General features: G+C 48.4%; 1 pseudogene; it reads left to right on the top strand.

The window, feature by feature from the left end:
• LOC141264655 (mitochondrial fission regulator 2-like) overlaps window positions 1–27,898 on the top strand; it is a 54,637-nt pseudogene that overhangs the window by 15,945 nt on the left and 10,794 nt on the right.

Here is a 27,898-nt window from a genome sequence, read left to right as displayed (position 1 = left end):
GTTATGTGAATCCACAGAGTATTAAAATGTGTGAAAAAACACTATTAACCTGCTGATATGGGTTTAATCTGCAGGTAAACAGCATTCTGACCATGTGTTGCCGCTGCACTAGGAGCCTGTCTGCCAGGAGGAAATTAACTTTATCCCCTGTAAGGCAGCGCAAGTCATCATACTGGGGGACACACGCTGCATCGGGTTAATTAAAGCACACATGCCATGTCCTTCCGGTATTGCACAATGCAGCAGTTTATGATTTTATCATAAACCGCATATCACACATATAATGTCCATGAGCCTTTCCAGTGGCAGCTACACCCCTTGGCTCCAGGTACAGCCTTCAGCAAGGTACTAACATAAATGTCCACAATAAGCAGTGTCTTTAACTTTGACGGGTTACAGCTGCTTCAGTCCATTTGGTTTGCCACCACTGTGGCTTTGCGGCTTCCCAGATGGGGGTCTCTAGCCGTCGTCCCGTCCAAGGCTACTGGTATGTTTTCTCACCTACAACATCCAGACTTCGCCTTCCAGGACTCTTGCCTTCCAAGCCGGTTTTCCCTCCAAGGCCACTGGCATCTACACAAGATCCAGCCTCGACCTTTCAGGCTACGCCAGGCATCACCAGGCCTCACTAGGCCTCACTCTATAACGGTGTCCCACACGGGAACAGGCCTCACGCCGTACACACACTAGGCCACAGTAGGCCTCTCACTAGCTCCACCTGTTTCAAACTACCAGGGTTTATAAATCCGTCTGTGCATGTAGGACCTGTAATGATGTCACAGTCATGTGATCATTCCTTCTGTGTGCACATAGGACCTGTGCTGATGTCACAGTCATGTGATCAGTCACCTGAGGGAGAGGTACATGGTCAGGCAAAAGCACATCCTGAACCATTACCGTAATGCCGCAAGTCGCTGCATTACATATCTCCCCCTCTGTTCAAACTTGTGGGGTTGAACACATAGTATACACAATTACCTCATAACCCACAGTTCACACCAAGTCCATATACTTGACAATTTCGTTGCTCAGTTCCTGGAACATTAGTCATCGACATTAGCCCATCCCTTAGGGACCTACCATCCGTCATTGTCACCGACTTCGTCACGTTCCACTTCCGGGTCATAACCTTATCAGACCTCCCCCGCTCCCAGCGGTCAGTCGTACAGCAGTGTGACTCATATGCCTTGGTATCTATGGTCCGGTTCGACTCCGTACTGTCCCGTCCTCTATTGGGTCGTTTGTATGGGCCACTCAAACCTGAGTTACTGGAGGTCTCACTATCTCTAAACCCATGCCCACTACTCTCAGGACATCTTGAAAGGTCCCTAACTTCAGCTATAGCTGTTCTGTTATTTCGGGGGCCCTTTCTCTGTCTGGTCTCACAATTTCTAGACGGCTGCCATCTTCTGCTGCTCAGATGATGCTGTCTATCCACTCTCAGTCTAGCGAGATTCAACTGTTCTACCTTTCGCAGGTAGGTCACTCGGTACTCCTTCAGCATGCTCATATATGCAAGACTTTCTTCCGTTCCTACAGCGGAGAATGACACCATGCCGTCTTCATCTGGTATCCAGTCCTGATGATCACGTGGACTGCTTACTTTCACCACACCAGACTTCTTTACCATCATCTGCATGGCTCGGCCATTCCTCCCATGAGCTTTCTCACCAGAACATGAAGCACCCGGATGACCTCTTCCCGCCGACTATGAGCTTTTCTCATAAGCTCCAGTTGTCTAACGGCCTGCTCTGTCTTTAACCGGAGAAACCGCTTCGTGCAAATACATCGCCAGTGCATGTCACTTAGGATTGCCACCCTCTTCACTGTGACTTTGGTCGTGGACAGGACCACCAGCTGTTTAGCTTCTGAGGTCGAGTACACCTTACAGGCTCCCACGGCCTTCTTAAACTCGTCATGCACGGACTCACAGGTGCATTCTTCTTTCAAATCCTCAGGTACACCTATGAGGCACTTGTACCGAAAGGTTTCTGTCTCACCAGTGGTCTTCAAAAGGTCATCTAGCTCAGTTTTCAGGGACAACAGACTTTCAGCTTCTTCACCCCGTATGCATCCCCTGAGCTGACTCACAGCTACAAACTCACAATTTTCTGTCTTGACCTCTTTCATTTCACATTTATCTTCTGTTACGACTCTCTTAGCTCTCCTCAGGTCCACCTTCTCATGGTATAAGGGAGTGAGTGGAACTTGTTTGCCTTTTTCCTTCTCCAAGGAGGCCTCGTTCACTGAGTGATACTTTGCCAGGCGACCTTTGAGCTCAAAAACTTCTTCCTCTAGCTCTGCTACTCGCCTCTCAGCAGCCAGTCTCTCGAGTTTCTCTTGCCTCAAATGGGCTTGTAGCATCTCCTTGAGCTCCTTGACCTCGGCACTCACATCCACCGAATCGTCCGAGCTCGCATTATTCGAGAAGGCATCTGTTTCATACCTCCCATCTCCAGTGGCCAACTCCTGGCCCTGGTCTGTGGCTTCTCTGATAGACTCCAACTTTTTCCACTCAGCTTCCATCTTGCTGACTCTTTCCTTAAGGCACGTCTCTGCCCTCTGGAAATTAACATAGAACGTCTGCAGCTTCTTCACCTGAGTTTCCAGACCTAGGGTTTTTCTGCGCAGATCACCATTTTTATCACGGGTGTCCTGCAGAGTGGTCTCAACCACTTGGCGCATGTGCTCTGCCTCAGTTTTATCATCCTCTAGTTTTTCCTTAACATTGAGGAGATCCTCATAGTCTCTCTTGATTTGTTGCAGTTCCCTATTGAACTTTTCATGCCTCTTTTCTGCCTCACGATTGTAACCAGACACTTCATCTTTTATTGCCTCTTTCAGGGTGGATAGCTCCCGGTCTCGCTGGTACAGAGAGTCCACCAGCCGCTCGTTCTCCTGCATCAGAGGCTTTACTTGGTCCTGGAATTGCTGCAGCTCCCTCATGAGTTCACCATGTTCTTTCTTGGAGTCACACAGCTCCCGGTTGAACTGTTCGCGCAGTCGTTCTAGGTTTTGTTCACGCCCAGAAACTTCATCCTGCAGCGCCTCCTTGAGGGCAGACAGCTCTAACTGTACCAGAGAGAAGCGACCTTTCACCTCGCACAACTCATCTTCACACTCCGCTTTGTCAATCTCCAATTGAAAAACCTCCTCCTTGGTTTTGCGGCGGTCTTCCTCTATTTCATAGAACACTTCCTTCCATTGGTTAACCTCCTCGTCGCTTTCCTCCAGGTTTCGCTGCCTGTTCCTCACAACCTGGTATATTTTCTGCTATTCAGACTCCAGGTTCAGCTGGTCTGAGGACATGTTCCCCAGGTTTTCCCTTAGTTGCTGCACGTCACTCTGATACTGCTGCCTGATAGGCTCCAGCTCTGGGTCATGACTGGCCGTCTCCTCTTTCAGGGCTGTCAGATATGTAATGCAGCAGCTTGCTAGCATTACTGTAAATGGTCCAGGATGTGTTTACCGGACCATGTACCTTCCCCTTTAACTGACTGGTCACATGACTGTGACATCACACAGGTCCTGTATGCACAGTAAAGCTCTGTACACATGACTGGGACAGCACACAGGACCTATACACACAGCTGACTGATCACATGACTGTGACATCAGCAAGGTCCTGTCAGTATGTGGCTGTCTGTGCACAGCATATATAAACCCTGCTTAATTTGAGACAGGTGTGTTTGGTGTGAGAGGCATGAGGCCTGTTCCCCATGTGTGTGGGATACCGTGATACCGTGAAGCCTGGCAGCCTGAAAGGTCGAGACTTGATCCTGTGTGGATGCTAGTGGCCTTGGAAGGCATAGGCTAGTGGAAGAGTCCTGAAAGGCGCAGGCTGGATGTGAGTGGAGACATACCAGTAGCCTTAGACGGAACGACGGCTAGAGACCCCCACCTGGGAAGCCTAATGGACTGCAGCAGCTAAACCCGGCAAAGGTAATACACTATGTTGTATGGACACTCGTATGGACATTTGCTAAAGTATTACCTTGCTGAAGGCTGTAACCTGGGCCAAGTGGGCCTGTCTGCCACTTGGCTCGTAAACGTTATATATGTGTGTCGGCGGGCCACTGAGTTGGACCCGATCATGTGTGGTTTATGAAGTGCAATAAACTGCTGAATTGAGAAATACCGGAAGGACATTGCTGGTGTGCTTTGATTTACCCGGTGCAGCGAGTATCCCCCAGTATGATGACTAGCGCTGCTTTACATATGGTGGAGAATGCGGGCAACGGCAGCCCGGTTGCTAGGGGCAACGGCACAGGACGACGAGTGTGGATAAAGCATCTTGCGGCAACTCGGCGGGGTTGCGAAGATTGGCGTCGCACTCAAACCTGGTTTGCTGTGGCTCGGCGGGGCTCACGAAGTATAAAGCATCTTGCGGCAACTCGGCGGGGTTGCAAAGATTCTCATCGCACTCAAATCCGGTTTTGCGGGGGCTTGGTGGGGCCACGAAAATTTTTCCGGGAGAGCGGTGAAGTGCTAGTGGGAACAGTGTACCGCGATGGCTGTGAGCAAAGCAGCAGATCTGTCTGGAGCTGTTGAGCGGTTGAAGGGCCGGCTGGGACCGGAGCAGGTGTTTGGGAAACTTTTACTGGACATGGTGCAGGAACCGCAGGAGCTGAGGGCACCATATGGAATGACGGCAGTGGACTGTTCTATGGACTCTCCGGGGGCGCCAGTGTTGTCCCAGAGTGCCCGGGGAGGTGATAAGAGATGTTGTGAACTGAGTCCTAAGACTACTGCTGATTTTTTGCATAAAAATTACCCTGCCGGTGTGGTTGTTAAAAAGGGGGCGGAGTCTAAAAGAGGGGCGGATTTTCACAAGAGTGTGGAGTGTAGAAAACTGAAAATTGTTACTGGTGGCGGGTTGGTGCCTCCTAAAAATGACAATGTGACCGTTGATAACGGGGTAACTCCAGTAGAAGGGGGTGACGTCAAAGTGGGAGGTGACCTGTTAGTCCACAACACCATGGGGAGTGACACAGACCCCGTAGCTGATGGTGACACTACGAAAGTAGAAGGAGAGGTCAGTCAGGAGGGGCTAGACGAGGTGAGAGAGTCCCCATCTCGTAGACGGTGCAAGGGACACAAAAAGGTTGCTCCTGTAGACTTGGCTGAAAATAAAAATAAAGAGAGGATAGTACTGTGTGCCTTTGCTTCAAGTGTGGATCCTCCATTAGAGGTAGAAGAGGAGGTGACGTTGCCAGTAGCAACCTCCGGTACGGTACCGAGTCAGAAGGATCTGACAGCCCTGAAAGGGGAGGCGGCCAGTCGTGACCAAGAGCTGGAACCTATCAGCCAGCAGGGTCAGAGTGACGGGCAGCAATTATGTGGAAACCTGGGGAACGTGGCCTCAGACCAGTGGAGCCTGGAGTCTGAACAGCAGAAAATACTCCAGCTTGTGAAGAACTTACAGCAAGATCTAAAGGGAAGCAACGAGGAAATTAACCAGTGGAAGGAAATGTTCTACGCAATTAAGGAGGACCACCGCAAAATCCAGGAAGAGGTTTTGCAGTTGAAGCTTGAGAAGGAGGCGCGGCAGAATGGTGTTTCTGGACGCGAACAAATCCTAGAACGACTGCGCAAACAGCTCAACCAGGAGCTGTGTGACTCCAAGAAGGTGTGTGGTGAACGCAGTAGGGAACTGCAACAGAGTAAGAGAGATTATGAGGATCTCCTCAAGGTGAAGGAAAAACTAGAGGAGGATAAGGCGGGTGCAGAGCAAGTGCGCCAAGTGGTTGAGACCACTCTGCAAGACACCGGTGAGGAGAATGATGGTCTCCGGGGAAAGACCCTAGATCTGGAAGCTCAGGTGAAGGAGCTACAGATGTCCTGTGATACTCTCCAGAGGGCGGAGACGTGCCTTAAAGAAACAGTCAGCAAGATGGAAGCTGAGCGGAAAAAGATGGAGGAGTCCATCGGAGAAGCCACAGACCAGGGCCAGGAGTTGGCCGCTGGTGAGGGGAGGTGTGAAGCAGATACCTCCTCGAGTGATGCGAGCTTGGATTATTCGGTGGAAGTAAGAGCCGAGATCAGGGAGCTCAAGGAGTTGCTACAAACTCAGTGGACGCAAGAGAAGCGTGAGAGACTGGCTATTGAGAGCCGAGTGGGCACATTGGAGACGGAGAGGTCTGAGAGAGCTCTGCTGCTGGAAGAGCAGTTGAAGCAGGAAGAGCTTCAGAGACGGGCCGCTGAGAGGCGAGTAACTGAGCTGGAAGGAGAAGTTTTAGAGCTCAAAGGTCACCTAGCAAAGTGTCACGTGGTGAACGAGGTCTCCTTGGAGAAGGGAAAAGGCAAACAAGTTGCACTTTCTCCCTTAGACCATGAGAAGGTAGACCTGAGGAGAGCTAAGAGTATGGTGTTGGAAGATAAAGGTGAAGTGGAGGTGGTCAAGACGAAAAGTTGTGAAGTGGTAGCTGTGAGTCAGCTCAGGGGAAGCATCCAGGGTGAAGAAGCTGGAAATCAGTTGTCCCTGAAACCTGAGCTGGTTGATCGTCTGGAAACCACTGGTGAGACCGAAATGTCTCGGTACAAGTGCCTCGTAGATGTACCCGAAGACTTGAGGGAAGAATGCACCCGTGAGTTCGTGCATGAGGAGTTTAAGAAAGCCGTGGGAGCCTGTAAGGTGTACCTGACCTCAGAAGCTAAACAGCTGGTGGTCCTGTCCACGACCGAAGTCACAGTAAAGAGGGTGGCTATCCTAAGTGACATGCACTGGTGATGTATTCGCACGAAGCAGTTTCTCCGGTTGAAGACGGAACAAGCCGTTAGGCAACTGGAGCTTAGGAGAAAAGCTCACAGTATGCGGGAAGAGGTCATCCGGGTGCCTCATTTTCTGGTGAGAAAGCTCATTGGGAGAAGCGGTCGAGCCATGCAGATGATGGTCAAGAAGTCTGGTGTGGTGAAAGTAAGCAGTCCACGTGATCATCAGGACTGGATACCAGACGAAGACGGCATGGTGTCCTTCTCCACTGTAGGAACAGAAGAAAGCCTAGAATATATACGCATGCTGATTGAGTACCGAGTGACCTACCTGCAGGAGGTAGAACAATTGAATCTCGCTAGACTGCGAGTAGATAGACAGCATCATCTGAGCAGCAGAAGATGGAAGCCGTCTAGAAATAGTGAGACCCGACAGAGAAAGGGCCCCCTAAATAACAGAACAGCTACAGCTGAAGTTAGGGACCTTTCAAGGTGTCCTGAGAGTAGTGGGCGTGGGTTTAGAGGTAGTGAGACCTCCAGTAACTCAGGTTTGAGCAGCCCATACAAACGACCCAATAGAGGACGGGACAGTACGGAGTCGAACCGGACCTTAGATACCAGGGCATGTGAGTCGAGCTGCTGTATTGACCGCTGGGAGCGGGGAAGACCTGACAAGGTTACAACTGACCGCTGGGAGCGGGGGAGACCTGACAAAGTTACGACCCGGAAAGGTGACCTGACGAAGTCAGTGACAGTGACAAATGGTAGGTCCCTAAGGAATGGGCTAATGTCATTGACTAAGGTTCCAGGGGCTGAGTAGCACAATTGTAAAGTTCATGGTCTCTGTGAGTTGGGGGTTATAATGTTATTGTGTATATTATGTGTTCAACCCCCCACAAGTTTGAACAGAGGGGGGGGATAAGTAATGCAGCAGCTTGCTAGCATTACTGTAAATGGTCCAGGATGTGTTTACCGGACCATGTACCTTTCCCTTTAACTGACTGGTCACATGACTGTGACATCACACAGGTCCTGTATGCACAGTAAAGCTCTGTACACATGACTGGGACAGCACACAGGACCTATACACACAGCTGACTGATCACATGACTGTGACATCAGCAAGGTCCTGTCAGTATGTGGCTGTCTGTGCACAGCATATATAAACCCTGCTTAATTTGAGACAGGTGTGTTCGGTGTGAGAGGCATGAGGCCTGTTCCCCATGTGTGTGGGATACCGTGATACCGTGAAGCCTGGCAGCCTGAAAGGTCGAGACTTGATCCTGTGTGGATGCTAGTGGCCTTGGAAGGCATAGGCTAGTGGAAGAGTCCTGAAAGGCGCAGGCTGGATGTGAGTGGAGACATACCAGTAGCCTTAGACGGATCGACGGCTAGAGACCCCCACCTGGGAAGCCTAATGGACTGCAGCAGCTAAACCCGGCAAAGGTAATACACTATGTTGTATGGACACTCGTATGGACATTTGCTAAAGTATTACCTTGCTGAAGGCTGTAACCTGGGCCAAGTGGACCTGTCTGCCACTTGGCTCGTAAACGTTATATATGTGTGTCGGCGGGCCACTGAGTTGGACCCGATCATGTGTGGTTTATGAAGTGCAATAAACTGCTGAATTGAGAAATACTGGAAGGACATTGCTGGTGTGCTTTGATTTACCCCGTGCAGCGAGTATCCCCCAGTATGATGACTAGCGCTGCTTTACAGATCCTTCTGACTCAGTACTGTACCGGAGGTTGCTACTGGCAACGTCACCTCCTCTTCTGCTTCTAAAGGATGATCCACACTTGAAGCAAAGGCACACAGTACTACATTTTCTTTATTTTCACTTTCAGCAAAGAGTACAGGAGCAACCTTTTTGTGGCCCTTGCGCCGTCGACGACGAGAGGGGGAGTCTCTCCCCTCGTCTAGCCCCTCCTGACTGAACTCTCTTTCTACTTTTGTAGTATCACCATCAGTTGTGGGGTCTGCGTCACTCCCTATGGTGTCGTGGACCAACAAGTCACCTCCCACCTTGACGTCACCCCCTTCTACTGGAGCTACCCCGTTATCAACGGTCGCATCGTCATTTTTAGGTGGTACCAACCCACAACCAGTAAATTTTTTTGATTTTCTATACTCCACGCTGTTTTGAACAACCGCCCCTTTTTAGACTCCTCCCCCTTTTTAACAACCACACCTGTAGGGGAATTTTTACAAGAAAAATCAACAATAGTCTTAGGACTCAGTTCACAACAGCTCTTACCACCTCCCCGGGCACTCTGGGACAACAATGGCGCCCCCAGAGAGTTCATAGAATGGTTCACTGACGCCATTCTATAGGGTGCCCACAGCTCCTGCGGTTCCAGCACCCTGTCCAGTAGACGTTTCTCAAATTCCTGCTGCGGTTTTAACAGGCACTTTATTCGCTCAATAGCTTCAGACTCATTTGCTGCTCCCTTCCCAGTCATCTTTATCTGCTCCTGCATTTCCCCAGGACACTATTCACACACACCACTCTCCCCGGAAAAAATTTCGTGGCCCCGCCGAGCCACAGCAAACCAGGTTTAAGTGCGAGGACAATTTTCGTAACCCCTGCCGAGTTACCGCAAGATGCTTTAATCTTAGTGACCCCGCCGAGCCACAGCAAAACCGGGTTTGAGTGCGACGACAATCTTCGCAACCCCACCGACTTGCAGCCAGATGCTTTAATCTTCGTGACCCCGCCGACCCACAGCAAGATGCTTGCATCCACACTCGTCGTTCAATGCTGTTACCTCTAGCAACCGGGCTGCGGTTGCCCCTAGCAACCGGGCTGCAGCTGCCCCTAGCAACCGGGCTGCAATTGCCCGCATTCTCGAACCACATGTAAGGCAGCGCTAGTCATCATACTGGGGGACACTCGCTGCATCGGGTTAATTAAAGCACACATGCCATGTCCTTCCGGTATTGCAGAATGCAGCAGTTTATTATTTTATCATAAACCGCATATCACACATATTATGTCCATGAGCCTTTCCAGTGGCAGCTACACCCCTTGGCTCCAGGTACAGCCTTCAGCAAGGTATTAACATAAATGTCCACAATAAGCAGTGTCTTTAACTTTGACGGGTTACAGCTGCTTCAGTCCATTTGGTTTGCCACCACTGTGGCTTTGCGGCTTCCCAGATGGGGGTCTCTAGCCGTCGTCCCGTCCAAGGCTACTGGTATGTTTTCTCACCTACAACATCCAGACTTCGCCTTCCAGGACTCTTTCCTTCCAAGCCGGTTTTCCCTCCAAGGCCACTGGCATCTACACAAGATCCAGCCTCGACCTTTCAGGCTACGCCAGGCATCACCAGGCCTTACTAGGCCTCACTCTATAACGGTGTCCCACACGGGAACAGGCCTCACACCTTACACACATAGGCCACACTAAGCCTCTCACTAGCTCCCCCTGTTTCAAACTACCAGGGTTTATATATCAGTCTGTGCATGTAGGACCTGTCATGATGTCACAGTCATGTGATCATTCCTTCTGTGTGCACGTAGGACCTGTGCTGATGTCACAGTCATGTGATCAGTCCTTCTGTGTGCACGTAGGACCTGTGCTGATGTCACAGTCATGTGATCCGTCACCTGAGGGAGAGGTACATGGTCAGGCAAAAACACATCCTGGACCATTACCGTAATGCCGCAAGTCGCTGCATTACACCCCCTACCCCCCGGAAGGCTCCGGCTTTCAGTCATAGGGGTGTAAACGGTAACAATGCGTGCCCAGGATGAGTTGCATTTTGAAATATGTAAAAGCGGCCATCTTGGATAACTTTTTTGGAAAATCCTTTGAAATGGAACTTATCTGGCCAGATCACTGACTGTCGCCTCCAATGTGAAATCAAGCAGTGATGCCAATGTAGCACCCCGAGGGCTCTATTGCTACAGAGGTATTGCACCTCACCCAGAGGTGTGATATCTCACTCTCAGGTAAGGATGGAGTGGGGATCAGGACCCCGACACCTGCATGCATTACACCACATTTCCGGGGAACAGGGCGACCGATATGCTCCAAGTAGAGCACGACAGTCCCTGTCTCTGGCTGGAGTGGGGGGAGGGAACACCGAGGAACGGGGAACCCTGTAGTGCATAGGAGGGAGTGGGCAGTTCCTGGGTGCACCTAGAAGGAGGTATAAAAGGGGTCACCATCTTAGAGGCAGTGTGAAGTAGGGGAGTTCTGATAGAGAAGAGGAGGGAGCAGGAGGCTGGAGCAGAGGCTCTGCATGGGCTCTGCTCCGCAGTCAGGCCTAAGAGAGAGGCCGGAGCCTGGAGGAAGCAGAAGGAAGGAGAAGGAAGGAAGAGGAGCGGAGGAGGCTCCAGGAACAAGGAACGAAGGGACCCTAGGGGTGTGGACCGGTGAGTCGCCACCGCACGCCCGAATCTACCTGCGTAGAAGGGTCAGGCCAACGGGGGAGACTGGTCCCCAAAACTAGTGGAGGCGGGGAACTACCCTCAGCTAGAAACCGGAGGCTGTGAGATTTCATGTGGCGCAGCCCCTCGCTACACCCGCTAGGAAGGCACTATATAGGGTCAGGGAAACTGGCGCCAAAGTTTACCAGAGAAGGCCCGAGGCAGCCGGACACTGGCGGGGTACGACAGGCCAGAGAAAGGACACACAAGTGGGGTCCTGTGAAATGCTCCAAAGTTATCTGGGAGTAGGCCGAGCCCCTTACCTGGTGAACACAGTGCGACGTGGGACGTTATGACCAGCTGTAGTAATGTGGATAAAGAACTGTGAGTAAATACCCTGGACTGCATTTCAGGACTCTGTGTCGTTACTGCTGCTCCCACGCACCATCACCCCCAACATCCACACTTGCTGCCCTGAGGCTATACTCCTCCTGTGGAGAGTTATACTATCCTCTGCTGCACCCACAACAACAGCCTCAGCAGTCTGCCCTGCAGCAGCGGTTCATCCAGACTGCTATTTGGGTTGACCACCCTGAGCCACGGGACCGGGTCACCGCCATGCGGAGACTACAACCCCCAGCATCCCACAAAAGGCCCGGTTCCGGGTTCCCCACACGGCCCAGGGGGCGCATCACCAACACTTGTGAATTATCAGGTAGCATCATTATTCACAGTAGAGGCTTAAAGCGGATCTATTCCTCTTGCTGCTGAGATCTTACACTGCTCAGTACAAGCTGCAGCTGCAAGTCAGGTTGGATGGAGATTAAAAACACTACAGCTCTGTAACTTTGTAGCTGGACTCATAAAAATGTCCATCCTATTATCAGCATTATACAGCCATTCTGACCTGTTTCGCTAGGTTTAAGCCATCTATCTAATAATGTACAGTACAGACCAAAAGTTTGGACACACCTGCTCATTTAAAGATTTTTCAGTATTTTCATGACTATGAAAATTGTACATTCACACCGAAGGCATCAAAACTATGAATTAACACATGTGGAATTATATGCTTAACAAAAAAGTGTGAAACAACTGAAAATATGTCTTATATTCCAGGTTCTTCAAAGTAGCCACCTTTTGCTTTGATGACTGCTTTGCACACTCTTGGCATTCTCTTGATGAGCTTCAAGAGGTAGTCATCGGAAATGGTCTTCCAACAATCTTGAAGGAGTTCCCAGAGATGCTTAACACTTGTTGGCCCTTTTGCCTTCACTCTGCGGTCCAGCTCACCCCAAACCATCTCGAATGGGTTCAGGTCTGGTGACCGTGGAGGCCAGGTCATCTGGCGTAGCACCCTATCACTCTCCTTCTTGGTCAAATAGCCCTTACACAGCCTTAAGGTGTGTTTGGTGTCATTGTCCTGTTGAAAAATAAATGATGGTCCAACTAAATACAAACCGGATGGAATTGCATGCCGCTGCAAGATGCTGAGGTAGCCATGCTGGTTCAGTATGCCTTCAATTTTGAATAAATCTCCAACAGTGTCACCAGCAAAGCACCCCCACACCATCACACCTCCTCCTCCATGCTTCACGGTGGGAACCAGGCATGTAGAGTCCAAGGGCATCAAGGGCCAACAAGTGCTAAGCATATCAGGGAACTCCTTCAAGATTGTTGGAAGACCATTTCCGGTGACTACCTCTTGAAGTGTGTGATGCTGGAAGCCCTACCCTGGGAGATGGGGGACTCGGAGCTGGGTCCTATGTTGTCGATGGGGTGCAGTCGTGGCCCGGACCCGCTCCGTGCCCCGGGCCGTCACATTAAAAAAAGGTGGTACGGGCTTATCCGGGTTGAGTGGCTGATCTCGACTACACCACCTGTGGCACCTGGTGAAGACCACCAGCGCTGCTGCAGTCCTCTGAGGCGGGATGTTGTGGCAGCCGTCGTTGGTACTACTCCCCACATGCGGAGCACGGCGTCAGGGCAGAGAGACAGGATGGAGGGGGTTATAGTGTTGGAGGTATGGTGCTACGTAGTGCGGTGTAGTGCAGAATAAAGAGTCCGGAAGCCATAGGGGTTAACTTCCAGGGTTTTTACTCATGGTGGAGAGTGCAGTTGAAAGGTTTCTCCCTGCCCCTCGCAGAGTTCTGCGGTCACCAGAGACGGGGGGGGGTCCGACAACCTCCGAGTAAGTCAAGTGTTCAATCAGGACCCCACACCAGAGTGTTCCTAGACTTCAGACCGCGTCCTTTCCTCTCTGTGTGTGTGTAGATAGGCCGGGTCTCCCTCTGGACTTCACTCAGAAAAAGGGTACGGGTGGCAGCTCTGCTCCTTCCGTTACCCGGTGGGATCCTCTGGGCCTACCGGGCTTCCCTGACCAGGACATAGAGTAGCAAGGTCAGGTGTCGGGGGCTGGTACCCCTCTTGCAGCCGGAATCCCTCTGACTAGAGCAGCATAGCGAGGACAGGTGGCGTATACCGCTCCGTCTGCATCCTCATGGGATCCATTTGCGGTGGAGCTACACTCCTGAGCTCCGGGCCTTCTTGGTCATGGTCCTTGACCGGGCTGAGACATACATTATCTGCAACCTGCCCCTTGACCCAAGGCCAGGGTACGAGGGCCGCGTCTCCATCCGCTGCAGGTCCACACAGGATCCACGTTCAGGGCGGGAGATCACAATCAAAAGACCCAGAACCAAGATGGCTGTGTATTAAATATGAAATTTAAAGTGTCACTAAAATGTGAATCCTCCACCCTCACCCACTAGTTGGTTTCCCTATCTCTTGGTTCCCCAGTCTCAGAACTTCCAGTAGGGGCAGCACCTAGTGCCTACTAGCCCCCTCTGGTGGGAGAAGTGTGGTGTTGGATGTGGAGGTAGGGTCCTGACCATCGCACTGTTCTTACCTCAAAGGAGGAACACTACACCCCATTTAAGAGGTGCAGCATCCCTGTCACAGTCGAACCCTCAGGGGCACCACAGAAGCTCATCAAGAGAATGCCAAGAGTGTGCAAAGCAGTCATCAAAGCAAAAGGTGGCTACTTTGAAGAACCTAGAATATAAGACATATTTTCAGTTGTTTCACACATTTTTGCTAAGTATATAATTCCACATGTGTTACTTCATAGTTTTGATGCCTTCAGTGTGAATGTACAATTTTCGTAGTCATGACAATACAGAATAATCTTTAAATGAGAAGGTGTGTCCAAACTTTTGGTCTGTACTGTATATACTGTAATGCAGCGGCTTGCTTGGCATTACTGTATGGTCCAGGATGTGTTTTGGGCTGACCATGTACCTTCCCCCTCAGGTGACTGGTCACATGACTGTGACATCAGCAAAGTCCTGCCTGTGTGCACTGGATGGATATATAAACCCTGGTGCTTTTGAGACAGGGTGTGAAAGTCATTAGGCCTGATCCCTGTGTGTGGGACACCATTAGCCTGGAGAGGCCTGGTGAGTAGTGTTGAGCCACCCCCGTAGTGTTCGAGTTCGGTTCGGTTCGTCGAACACCCGTGTGTTCGCCGAACTGTTCGTCAAACACCTTCGAACACCGTTAAAACCAATGGCAGGCAAACAAAAACACATAGAAACACATAGAAAACACCTTCAAAGGTGTCCAAAAGCTGACAAACTGCTCAGAAGACACAACTAACACATGGAAAAGTGACAAGTACATATAGTCATGCGAAAAGAAAAGAGGTGGAGGAGTAAAAGGAGGGGGAGACACAGATATAGGCATGTCATGCCCTTCTAAAATCCAAAAAGTGAGAAGCCGACACGTTCAGTCCGCTCCTGCCCGTGCCACCTCCGCGTCGCCGGGTTTGTGCCAGAGCCGCGGTGAACCCTGACGGCCAGCCCCCCTCTCCCAATACTGGTGCCTGTCCGCTGGTGGGTCGAGCGAGCCCCCCTGTGGTGGAGGCAGCTCTAAGCTTTTTAATTTAAATTGTCTCTCTAATTTGAATGAATACACTTTAAATCCATTTACAAGGATCTATTGGAGGGCAAGTCTCATGCCAGCAGCCGCGTAATTCCAGCTCCAGTAGCGTCCACTAAAGCTGCTGCAGTTAAAAAGCTTTTATAAGGATCGAGCTCGGCTGTCCACCGCAAGGCATCCTACTGCCAGTCCCAGCCCCTATGCCTTGGGGTGCCTCCTGATGCTCTTCACTGAGTATCCCGTGGTCCTGAAGCATTTCCTTTGAAAAAATGAAGTGTCCAAACTACAGGTGGTGTAGCTTGCTTCACACCCGGGATAATCAGCTGACTAGCAGACACTGCTACTAGGCACAAAGTATTTCCTGGGCTAGATGCAGTTAAAAATTTGTAATTAGATACTCTCGTTGGATGCTGAGAAAGCATTCCATAGAGTCTCCTGGCACGCCATATATGATTCTCTTAAAAAGCTTGGGGTAGGGGTCTAGGGGACCCTTTTATAGCCAAAATCACGGCCCTGTATCGCAATACGTCACCTAGGCTGAAGATAAATGGAACTGTAGCACCCTGAGGGCTCGGTTGCTACAGAGGTATTGCACCTCACCCAGAGGTGTGATATCTCACTCTCAGGTAAGGATGTAGTGTGGATCAGGACCCGACACCTGCATGCATTACACCACATTGCCGTGGGGCAGGGCAACCAATATGCCCCTGAGATGGGCACGACAGTCCCTGTCCCTGGCTGGAGTGGGGGGAGGGAACACTGAGGAAGGGGAACCCTGTAGTGCAGGAGCAGGGAGGAAGCAGTTCCTGGGTGCATTGAGAAGGGAGTATAAAAGGTGGGCACCATCTTAGTTCAGTGCAGAGAAGTCTGAGCAGAAGTGGCAGGGAGCAGGGGCTCTGCATGAGCTCTGCTCCGGAGGCGGGCCTAGTAACAGAGGCCCAGGCCTGGAAGAGGGAGAAGGAAGGAAGCGGAGCGGAGAAGGCTCCAGGAACGAGGAACGAAGGGATCCCAGGGGTGCGGACGGGCGAGTCGCCACCGCACGCCCGAATCCACCTGCGTGGAGGGGTCAGGCCAAAGGGGGAGACCGGTCCCCGAAACTAGTGGAGGCAGGAAACGACCCTCAGCTAGAAACAGGAGGCTGTGACATTTTATGTGGCGCAGCCCCTCGCTACACCCGCTAGGAAGGCACCACATAGGGTCAGGGAAACTGGCGCCAAGTTTACCAAGAGGAGGCCCGAGGCAGCCGGACAGAAGGGTTGGTAAGAAAGGCCAGACAAAGGACACACAAAGGGGGTCCTGTGAAGCGCTCCAAAGTTATCTGGGAGTTGTCTGAGCCCCTCACCTGGTGAGCACAGTACGACGTGGGCAGCCGTTACCTGCAGACATGGTCTGGATAATAAGAACTGTGAGTAAAGGCCCTGGACTGCATCACTGACTCCGTGTCGTTACTGCTGCTGCCCTGCACCATCACCCCCATCCTCCGCATACACTGCCCTGAGGCTATACTCCTCCTGTGGGGAGTTATGCTACGCTCTGCTGCACCCACAACACCAGCCTCAGCGGTCTGCCCTGGAGCGGCGGTTCACTCTGACCGCAATCCATGGGTGGCGTAGTCGGACATTTAAACATCAAAACCACATAAATAGTTCCGCCACTGGTTTGACCGGTCACCGCCACGGAGACTACAACCACCAGCATCCACCAAAAAGGGTCCGGCTCCGGGTGTCCCAAGGCCCAGGGGGCGCGTCAGAACATTTTCATCACCTTTCACAATCACCAATGGGACAAGGCAGGGATGTTCTCTGTCCCCTCTCTTATACATCCTAGTGACGGAGCACCTGCTCTCATCAATTCGCCATAACCCCAATATTAGGTGGATTGAGGTGGGAGGCACCGAGTACAAGTGCTCTCTATTTGCTGATGATGTCCTAGTATATATCACTCAATCACATATATCCATCCATGCTGTTATGGCTGAAATAGATCACTTTGTTACATGGTCAAATTTTAAAATCAATGCAGCGAAGTCTGAGGCCCTCGATGTCTCCCTCCCCAAATCCATATAGGATTCCATCCAGTCCAACTTTCCCTTTGCCTGGCCCTCACAGGGTATCAAATACTTAGGAATTCCTATTCATAGAGACCTCTCCCATCTATGTTATCTTAATTTTGGGCCCTTTATTGAACAACTCCATACAGACCACGGTTGGCAAGTTAGAACTGTAAGATTCACTACGTGAACCACTGGTGTTTTGTGGAAAAGCACATGTACACTGTGTTCCAAATTATTATGCAAAAAGTGTTTAGGAGTGATAAGGGAAGAATTTGTTTGTTTGTCAGTTAAACTCATTGATGGTGATGTGTGTCAGGGCTCTTTATATCACTGTAAGCAATTGCAGACACCTGTGCTAATTAGTTTGGCAGGTGTGTCCAATGAAAGGCAAGACTACTTAAGAAGGCTGTCTCACATTATTAAGCAGCCTACATTTTCTGCCAAAATGGGAAAGAAAAAGGATGTGTCGGCTGCTGAGAAGCAACAAATTGTGGAGTGTTTAGGTCAAGGCATGACTACAATCAACATTGTGCGATGATCAGGATGAAGTGTCTTGGCAATCAAGAAGTATGTAGCTGATTCACAGTACACACGTGTGCGTGCTGATAAGGGCAAATTGAGGACTCTTTCCTACAGGCAATTACGTCAGGTTGAAAGAGCAGTGGCAAAAAAGCCTTGTCATAGCAGCAGACAAGTTTTTGAAGCTGCTGGTGCCTCCAACGTCCCCCGAACAACAAGATGCAGGGTCCTTCAGAGGTTTGCAGCTGCGCATACGCCATCCTGTCGACCTCCTCTATCCACTTCACGCAAGCAGAAACGGCTCCAGTGGGCCAAACATTACATGAAGACTGATTTCAAAACTGTTTTGTTCACGGATGAGTGCCGTGCAGCGCTCAATGGTCCAGATGGATGGAGTGGAGGATGGCTGGTTGATGGACACCCCACGCAAACACGGCTACAGCGCCAACAAGGAGGAGGTGGAGTAATGTTTTGGGCTGGAATCATGGGGAGAGAGATTGTCGGCCCCTTTAGGATCCCTAAAGGCGCTAAAGATGAACTCCATAATGTATGTGGATTTTCTCAAACAGCACTTCCTGCCATGGTTCAAGAAGAAGAACCGTGTATTTCACAGCAAGATCATTTTTTTGCATGATAATGCACCATCTCATGCTGCACATAAAACATCTGCATCTCTGGCTGATATGGGCATAAAAGGGGACAAACTTATGGTGTGACCCCCATGCTCCCCTGACCTCTACCCCATTCAGAACCTTTGGAGCATCATTAAAAGGAGTGTCTATGATGGCGGGAGGCAGTTCACATCTAAGCAACAGCTCTGGGAGGGTATTCTGTCCTCATGCAAAACAATTGAAGCAGAAACCATCCAAAACCTGACAAATTCAATGGACGAGAGAGTTCAGAAGCTCCTTTCGAACAAGGGGTCCTATGTGAAAATGTAACATCACCTAGAATAAAGTTTTGAGTTGAAAACTGTTTGATTTCAGTTTCTAACAACCTGCTAATGCTTATAATTTCAAAAATGACCATTTTTTTGGTCTTTATTAAAATGAAAAGGTTGATCGAAAAGTTTGGGGGATCTAAGAGTGTGGCAACCCAGTAGTCATGATTACTTCGAATTCTGACAATATGAGGGTCATGCTGCAGGTAGTGCAGCAAGAAGGCACTTATGTGTCTTGCGCATCTCGGAGCCCCAAAATTATTTTCCGGGCTAGATGCAGCTAAAAATTATTATTAATTTTAAATCTGGTGAAGCTTTAGTATAGATGGCCTAATAGGATCAGTGCTGCACACTGCTACAAAGCCCAAATTATTTTCCAGTCAAGATACAGATAAACATGATTAGTAATTTTAAATCTGGTGGAGCTTATTATAGATGGCCTAATAGAATCAGTGCTGCACACTGCTACAAAGCCCAAATTATTTTCCAGCCAAGATACAGATAAACATGAATAGTAATTTGAAAGCTTAAAACGGTTGGTAGGGTGATTTTAACCAATCATCAAGCTTTTACTCTCCCCAGGATGACACAGGGGTAGAAAAGTCGTTTTGGATCCATGATTTGTTCATCTTTATGAACGTGAGTCTGTCTACATTATCAGTGGAGAGCCGCGTGCGCTTATCTGTCAGCACACCACCAGCAGCGCTGAACACACGTTCAGACAGAACGCTGGCTGCGGGGCATGACAAGATCTCCAAGGCGTAAGTGGCTAGCTCCGGCCATTTATCCAGATTGGATGCCCAAAAAGAGCAAGGGTCCAGTGACACAGTCATGGCTTCAATGTTTACTTGGAGATACTCCTGTACCATCGTCTCTAGGCGTTGACTATGTGTCAGACTTCTTGTCTCCTGTGGCCTTGCAAAGGATGGGCTAAAAAAGTGGTGAAATGATTCCGCAAAATTGATGTTACCAGCAGATACTGTGGTTCTGTTACGGTTTGAGTGCTGAACACTTGACGGTCCCACGGTTGGCAAGTTGGAACTGTGAGATTCACTACGTGCACCACTGGTATTTTGTGGAAAAGCACATGTAAGATTCTGCAACAGTCTCTGCTGATACTCCTGCATGCGTGCATCCCTTTCTATGGCAGGAATAATTTCTGCAAATTTACTTTTGTACCGGGGATCTAACAGTGTGGCAACCCAGTAGTCAGGATTATTTCTAATTCTCACAATTCGAGGGTCATGTTGCAGGTAGTGCAGCAAGAAGGCACTCATGTGTGTTGCGCATCCAGGAGCACCAAGTCCCTGTTGTGTTGGTGGCGAGGTAACAATCATGCTTCCTTCCTCTGTCCTCTCCCCCCAACCTCGCACAACAGAAATGTGATCAAGGTCTCCCTCATCTGATGAGTCTTCCATCAGTTCGTCCTCCACTTCTTCCTGGGCTCCTGCACCTTCCTCACTAGTTTGGCTGCTACCATGCGCCCTAGTAAAACCATCTCCCCCACCCTCACATGCCTGCCGCCTTGGTGCTGCTGACCGTCTGGACCTTGCAGATGTTAGCCCTTCCGCATACAACGCCTCCTCCTCTACTTCCTCCACCTCCTCTTGTGCCACCACCTGACTCTGAATTCTGTTTAACATGTGCTCCAGCATGTAAATCACCGGAATAGTCATGCTGATAATGGCATCGTCAGCACTAAACATCTTCGTCGCCATTTCAAAACTGTGCAGAAGGGTGCATAGGTCCCTGATCTGAGACCACTCCTCCAGCGTGATTTGCCCCACCTCTGGATCTCGTTGGCCCAGGCTATACGTCAGAACGTATTGCACCAGGGCTTGTCGGTGCTGCCACAGTCGCTGCAACATGTGCAGAGTTGAATTCCACCGGGTAGGCACATCGCATTTTAGCCGGTGAAGTGGCAGGCCCAACGACTTCTGTAGAGATGTAAGTCGCTGAGCTGCGGGATGCGAATGGCAGAAGTGAGCACACAGCGACCGTGCCCTCTGCAGAAGGCCATCTAGTCTGGGATAGTGGGCTAAAAATTGCTGGACAACCAGGTTCAACACGTGAGCCATACAAGGCACGTGTGTGACATTGCCCCGGCGAAGGGCCGCACCCAGGTTTGCAGCATTGTCGCACACGGCCTTCCCTGGTTTCAGGTCCAGTGGAGACAACCATTCATGAAATTGGTTCTCCAGAGCTGACCACAACTCCTCAGCTGTGTGACTCACATTTCCCAGACATTTCAATGTAAAAACCGCCTGATGACGTTGAGCCCTACTGCCAGCATAGTAAGGAGGTGTGCAGGATCCCTTCTGCGCAGTTAGAAAGCTTGTGGCATGACCAGACAGGCTTTGGGTGCAGGTGGAAGACCGAGAGGAGGTTGAGGAGGCAGAAGCAGTGGAGGAACTTTGACATAAAGAGGATTGACGCACAACTCGTTAGGACGGCAAGACTTGGACAGCAGCCCCTTGTCCTGCTGTCACCATAGTTACCCAGTGCCCAGTCAGCGACATGTAACGCCCCTGTCCATGCCTACTCGTCCAAGTGTCTGTGGTGAAATGCACCCTGTCACACACAGAGTTTCTCAAAGAAGCGGTGATGTTGTGTGCGACATGCTGGTGGAGCGCAGGCACACCTTTCTTTGAGAAGTAGTGCCGACTGGGCATCTGGTACTGGAGCACTGCGACGGACATAAGGTCTCGAAAATCCTCTGTATCCACCAGGCGGAAAGGCAGCATTTCTGTAGCCAAGAGCTTGCAGATGGTGAAATTCAACCTCTTAGCTTTCTCATGGCTAGGAGGAAATGGTCTTTTACTTGTCCACATCTGAGGGACCGAGGGCTGGCTATTGTGCTTAGACGGGGTTGATAAGGGTGTCCCCGGCAAACTGCCGGTCTGTGAGGAAGATGCAGGCGGACATGTTAGGTTGCCTTGATCCAAAGGTGGTGCTATCGATGTCGGACAGCGCTCAACACCAACTGGTGTTACCACCTCCAAAGAAAATGATGACCTGCCAATCACGCTGGCTGTTGCGGGTAAAGAGGTGGCAGATCTGCGCCCCAAAACAGGTGTGACTGCTGTCCCCCCAGTCACAGAGGATGAAGAGGCCGCGGATGCACAAGATATGGCAGACGGTGGTTGGCCCGGCCGGCTAGGCCGCATTGTAGCACACTGAGCTTCCCACTGCAACTTATGCTTCATGTCCATGTGCCGGTTCATGCATGAAGTACTCAAACTATGTATTTTTTGGCCTCTACTTAGCTTTTGCTGACAAATGTTACAGATAACACGAGTTGGGTCATCTTTATCGATCTGAAAAAATGCCCAGGCTATGCAAGGCTTAGCACCCATGCGAGCTGAAGAGCCACCACGACTTGTGGTGAGAGGCAGAGTTGTGTTTGAGGATGCAGTTGTTGACGTGCTTCCAGTACTACGTCTCTGTCCAGGAAGGTGCAACCTGACCTCGTCGTCACTAGCATCTTCCTCCACCTCCTCTGCTGACCTCATCTTTTGGCTGACTGTGGGTTGACAGTAAGTGGGATCTCCAACCTCATCATCATCACCCTGTGCGTTATCACACCCGTCGTCCTCAGAGCCAACCTGTTCCTGCCCTGACAAAAAACTAAAGTTGTCGCTCCAATCAGGTATTTGAGTCTTATCATCGTCTTCCTCATTGTCTCCACCAACAGGAGTTACAGTTTGGGAATGAGGGTCTACATTATGGTCAGAACCTTCTGCGTCTGGTCCTGGATCCGACTCATAAAGATTCTGGGCATCAGTGCAGATCATTTCCTCGTCTGGATTCACAGAAGCGCTGGAGTCGACCTCTGATTCCCAGGCTATAGTATGAGTAAACAGCTCTGCAGACTCAACCATCTGTTCTACCTCATACTCAGACGGGCAGCTGGAGATTTGGGAGCTGTGAGGAAGCAAGTGCGATTGGGGTGACACCTTTGAGGACTGGAGTATTTGTGATGTTGAAGTTGATGTGGAGGAGAGCCCACTTAAAGGAGCACTTGATATCCGTTGAAGCACCTGCTGTTTTTGTGCCTCATCTGGAATTTGTAGCGATTGGCGTGGCCGTAAGAAAGGGATCTTATCACATTGTCCGCTAAAAGAAGTAGACATTTTAGTTTGGCTGGAAGATGGTCTTTCTTCTGCAGATGTTACTGTTGCTTTAACACCTACCCCACGGACACAACCTTTTTTCCCCTTCCCAACACGCCTATTCCCCTTTCCACCAGCAGCAGGCCTTTTTCCACTCATTTTGGTGGTTAACTAATTAATAACTCTGGAGTTGTTTGCACAAAAAAACAATGGATGGGAACCGAGCAGAGCTGAGTGGCCAAACTGTGGTATTAGGCCAAAACTATTGGCTGGGTTAGATGCAGAAAAAAATTATATTCAATTTGCAACCTGATAGAGGTCAGTATAGATGGACTAATAGAGAAAGTCCCACACACTGCTAGAAGGCCAAATATTTTCTCAGAGCTAGATGCAGATAAAAATTATTTTTAATTTGCAACCTGATTGAGGTCAGTATAGATGGACTAATAGAGAAAGTCCCACACACTGCTAGAAGGCCAAATATTTTTTCAGAGCTAGATGCAGATAAAAATTATTTTTAATTTGCAACCTGATGGAGGTCAGTATAGATGGACTAATAGAGAAAGTCCCACACACTGCTAGAAGGCCAAATATTTTTTCAGAGGTAGATGCAGAAAAAAATATATTCAGTTTGCAACCTGATGGAGGTCTGTATAGATGGATTAATAGAACAAGTCCCACACACAGCTAGAAGCCCAATATTTTTTCAGAGGTAAATGCAGAAAAAAATATATTCCGTTTGCAACCTGATGGAGGTCAGTATAGATGGACTAATACAACAAGTCCCACACACAGCTAGAAGCCCAATATTTTTTTAGAGGTAGATGCAGAAAAGAAATATATTCAGTTTGCAACCTGATGGAGGTCTGTATAGATGGATTAATAGAACAAGTCCCACACATAGCTAAAAGCCCAATATTTTTTCAGAGGTAGATGCAGAAAAAATATATTCAGTTTGCAACCTGATGGAGGTCAGTATAGATGGACTAATACAACAAGTCCCACACACAGCTAGAAGCCCAATATTTTTTCAGAGGTAGATGCAGAAAAAAATATATTCAGTTTGCAACCTGATGGAGGTCTGTATAGATGGATTAATAGAACAAGTCCCACACACAGCTAGAAGCCCAATATTTTTTCAGAGGTAGATGCAGAAAAAAATATATTCAGTTTGCAACCTGATGAAGGTCAGTATAGATGGACTAATACAACAAGTCCCACACACAGCTAGAAGCCCAATATTTTTTCAGAGGTAGATGCAGAAAAAAATATATTCAGTTTGCAACCTGATGGAGGTCTGTATAGATGGATTAATAGAACAAGTCCCACACACAGCTAGAAGCCCAATATTTTTTCAGAGGTAGATGCAGAAAAAAATATATTCAGTTTGCAACCTGATGGAGGTCTGTATAGATGGATTAATAGAACAAGTCCCACACACAGCTAGAAGCCCAATATTTTTTCAGAGGTAAATGCAGAAAAAAATATATTCAGTTTGCAACCTGATGGAGGTCAGTATAGATGGACTAATACAACAAGTTCCACACACAGCTAGAAGCCCAATATTTTTTCAGAGGTAGATGCAGAAAAAAATATATTCAGTTTGCAACCTGATGGAGGTCTGTATAGATGGATTAATAGAACAAGTCCCACACACAGCTAGAAGCCCAATATTTTTTCAGAGGTAGATGCAGAAAAAAATATATTCAGTTTGCAACCTGATGGAGGTCAGTATAGATGGACTAATACAACAAGTCCCACACACAGCTAGAAGCCCAATATTTTTTCAGAGGTAGATGCAAAAAAATATATATTCAGTTTGCAACCTGATGGAGGTCTGTATAGATGGATTAATAGAACAAGTCCCACACACAGCTAGAAGCCCAATATTTTTTCAGAGGTAGATGCAGAAAAAAATATATTCAGTTTGCAACCTGATGGAGGTCAGTATAGATGGACTAATACAACAAGTCCCACACACAGCTAGAAGCCCAATATTTTTTCAGAGGTAGATGCAGAAAAAAATATATTCAGTTTGCAACCTGATGGAGGTCTGTATAGATGGATTAATAGAACAAGTCCCACACACAGCTAGAAGCCCAATATTTTTTCAGAGGTAGATGCAGAAAAAAATATATTCAGTTTGCAACCTGATGGAGGTCAGTATAGATGGACTAATACAACAAGTCCCACACACAGCTAGAAGCCCAATATTTTTTCAGCGGTAGATGCAGAAAAAAATATATTCAGTTTGCAACCGGATGGAGGTCTGTATAGATGGATTAATAGAACAAGTCCCACACACAGCTAGAAGCCCAATATTTTTTCAGAGGTAGATGCAGAAAAAAATATATTCAGTTTGCAACCTGATGGAGGTCAGTATAGATGGACTAATACAACAAGTCCCACACACAGCTAGAAGCCCAATATTTTTTCAGAGGTAGATGCAGAAAAAAATATATTCAGTTTGCAACCTGATGGAGGTCTGTATAGATGGATTAATAGAACAAGTCCCACACACAGCTAGAAGCCCAATATTTTTTCAGAGGTAGATGCAGAAAAAAATATATTCAGTTTGCAACCTGATGGAGGTCAGTATAGATGGACTAATACAACAAGTCCCACACACAGCTAGAAGCCCAATATTTTTTCAGAGGTAGATGCAGAAAAAAATATATTCAGTTTGCAACCTGATGGAGGTCTGTATAGATGGATTAATAGAACAAGTCCCACACACAGCTAGAAGCCCAATATTTTTTCAGAGGTAGATGCAGAAAAAATATATTCAGTTTGCAACCTGATGGAGGTCAGTATAGATGGACTAATACAACAAGTCCCACACACAGCTAGAAGCCCAATATTTTTTCAGAGCTAGATGCAGAAAAAAAATATATTCAATTTGCAACCTGATGGAGGTCAGTATAGATGGACTAATAGAATGATGCTATGCCCAAAAGATTTTACTTCACTAGGTGCAGTAAAAAAATTGGTATTCTATACACAGGTGGTATATCTTGCAACACAGATAGGCTACTCCACTGACTAACACACTCTGCAATAGGCCAAAAAGGATTAGCTTTGCTAGATTCAGCCAAATGCTGTGAAAAAAACTTGCACAGCACTGGCACAGACCTGCCTGGCAAAAACTGATATGAACTGATGTAACCTAGTCCTGAAAAGGACTCCAATTACAATTAGTCTTTACTCCCACAATCTATCTATTTAAGAGCACAGACCTGCCTGATAAAAGTCGTAGGAAATGCTGTAACCTAGTCCTTAAAAGGACTGCAATCACAACTATTCCCTACTCCCAAGCTATCTGTAGATTTGTGCGAAAATTGGCTTGAAATTAACAAGGTATAGCGCACACAGCAACAGCGGTGCCGTCTAACACGCAGCTGCAGCAGTGAGAAAATGGTGGCGACGGGGAAAATGGCTTGGTCTTATAGGGCAAGGACATGTGACATACACTGCCAACGACACATGCCCTTGCTTGTGTGAAAAAAAGAACTTCGCTCCGTGTGTGCGCTGCTGATAGGCTGACAGATTGCACCTCCCCACTGTAAATGCGGGAAAGAGAAAAAAAAAATGGAGATCTTCATTGTTCCTGCAGAGATCCATCCCCTGCCCCTCCCCCCGCCCCGCTGTACACTCAAACTGCGTATTAACATTAATTTTCATCATTACTGAGAAAAAATCCAGTTATTATTTTGGTGCACGAACAGTTATCGAACATAACCTCGAACAGCCAAATTTTTCTCAAATTGTTCGTGTTCGCCGAACGGCTCGAACACCGCCCAAAACAGCTCGAATTTGAGATTGGCGAACAGTTCGAGTAGAACAACGCTCATCTCTACTGGTGAGGCAAGAGGCTAAATCCCTGTGTTTGGGACGCAGTAGCCCTGGAAGGCACGTGGCTTGGAGACCACGGCTGGGAAGCCTTAAAGCCACAGCTGTGGCAGAACAGAGCTGAGAGAAGCAGCTAAGACCCAGCAAAGGTAAAAATGGTTCTTTATATGGACATTAATGTTGTACCTTGCTGAAGTCTGTATCTAAAGCCAAGCGGGCATGTCTGCCATTGGAAAGGTCTCCTGGATGTTATATGTATAACCATGCCGGTGAGCCACTGAGATGGACTATGTTATGTGCAGTTATGAAGTGTAATAAACTGCTGGATGTCGTGTTATCAGAAAACGTGGCTGGTGTGCTTTAATTAACCCCGTGAAGCGAGTGTCCCCCAGCGTGATGAATAGCGCTACCTTACAATACATAAATATATTTTTTTCTAAATTATATATATATTAATATATATATATATATATATATATATATATATATATATATATATATATAATATAATATATATTTCATTAAGACACAGGCAGCACTCCAATCTTCAGTGAAAAATAGTGATTTATTGACACATAGTCATTGCAGTGGAAACGTTTCGTTCCTAGGGAGGAACTTTTTGTAGACACTTTCCATGTCTGCAGATCGGTGTGGGTCGGGGTCGGCAAAAATGGAAAGTGGCCACAAAAGTATACATACAAAGAATGAATTCAAAGTTGAGTTACTTTTCAAAAATTAATTAAAGGGTTTGTCTCGGAGACAATTCCCGCACAATTCCTGTCACTCCCAATATCCTGCATGCCAAAGGGCAATTGAGCTCCTGAAGATTGACATTTGATCCTGCAGCATGGCTGAGTTACTGGCACAACCTGTGTGAATTCCCATGCTGCAAGCAGATCCAGCAATCTGACTGGCTTCAGAGCAATGCTTGCAAGCGCACTAAGGCTGCATGCACACTATGCATTTTTCAAGCGTTTTTGATGCGGATTTTCCGCAGCGTAAACGCTTGCAAAACGCTTCCTAATCCGTGCCCCATGATCCCCAATGAAAATCTGCATGTTCTGTGTCCATACTGCGGAATTTTTCGCAGCGGATTTTCCTTGCGGAAAAATCTGCAGCATGTCCATTATTTGTGCATTTCTGCATGCGGATTTGAGGTTCCAATGCACATGAAAAACGCAAGTCAAATCCGCATGTAAAAACGCTGCAAAAACACGTCAAAAACGCGTGTAAAATCCGCAAGTGTTTTTGACTGCCAAGAACATGCAGAAACGCTGTAGAAATTTTCTACTTCATTTCTGCATCGTGGGCACATACCCTAACCTTACCTATGAAACCAGACACCTCTGATAGACTACAGACATACCTTCCAATTTTGAATGATAAGAAAGAGGGACG

The sequence above is a fragment of the Phyllobates terribilis genome, unplaced genomic scaffold, assembly GCF_046119375.1.
Source record: "Phyllobates terribilis strain yellow unplaced genomic scaffold, ASM4611937v1 Scaffold_4__5_contigs__length_816908805, whole genome shotgun sequence".
Taxonomy (NCBI): Eukaryota; Metazoa; Chordata; class Amphibia; order Anura; family Dendrobatidae; genus Phyllobates; species Phyllobates terribilis.
Note: the sequence above shows the minus strand (reverse complement) of the source record. Positions and strands in the feature narration are given on the sequence as shown.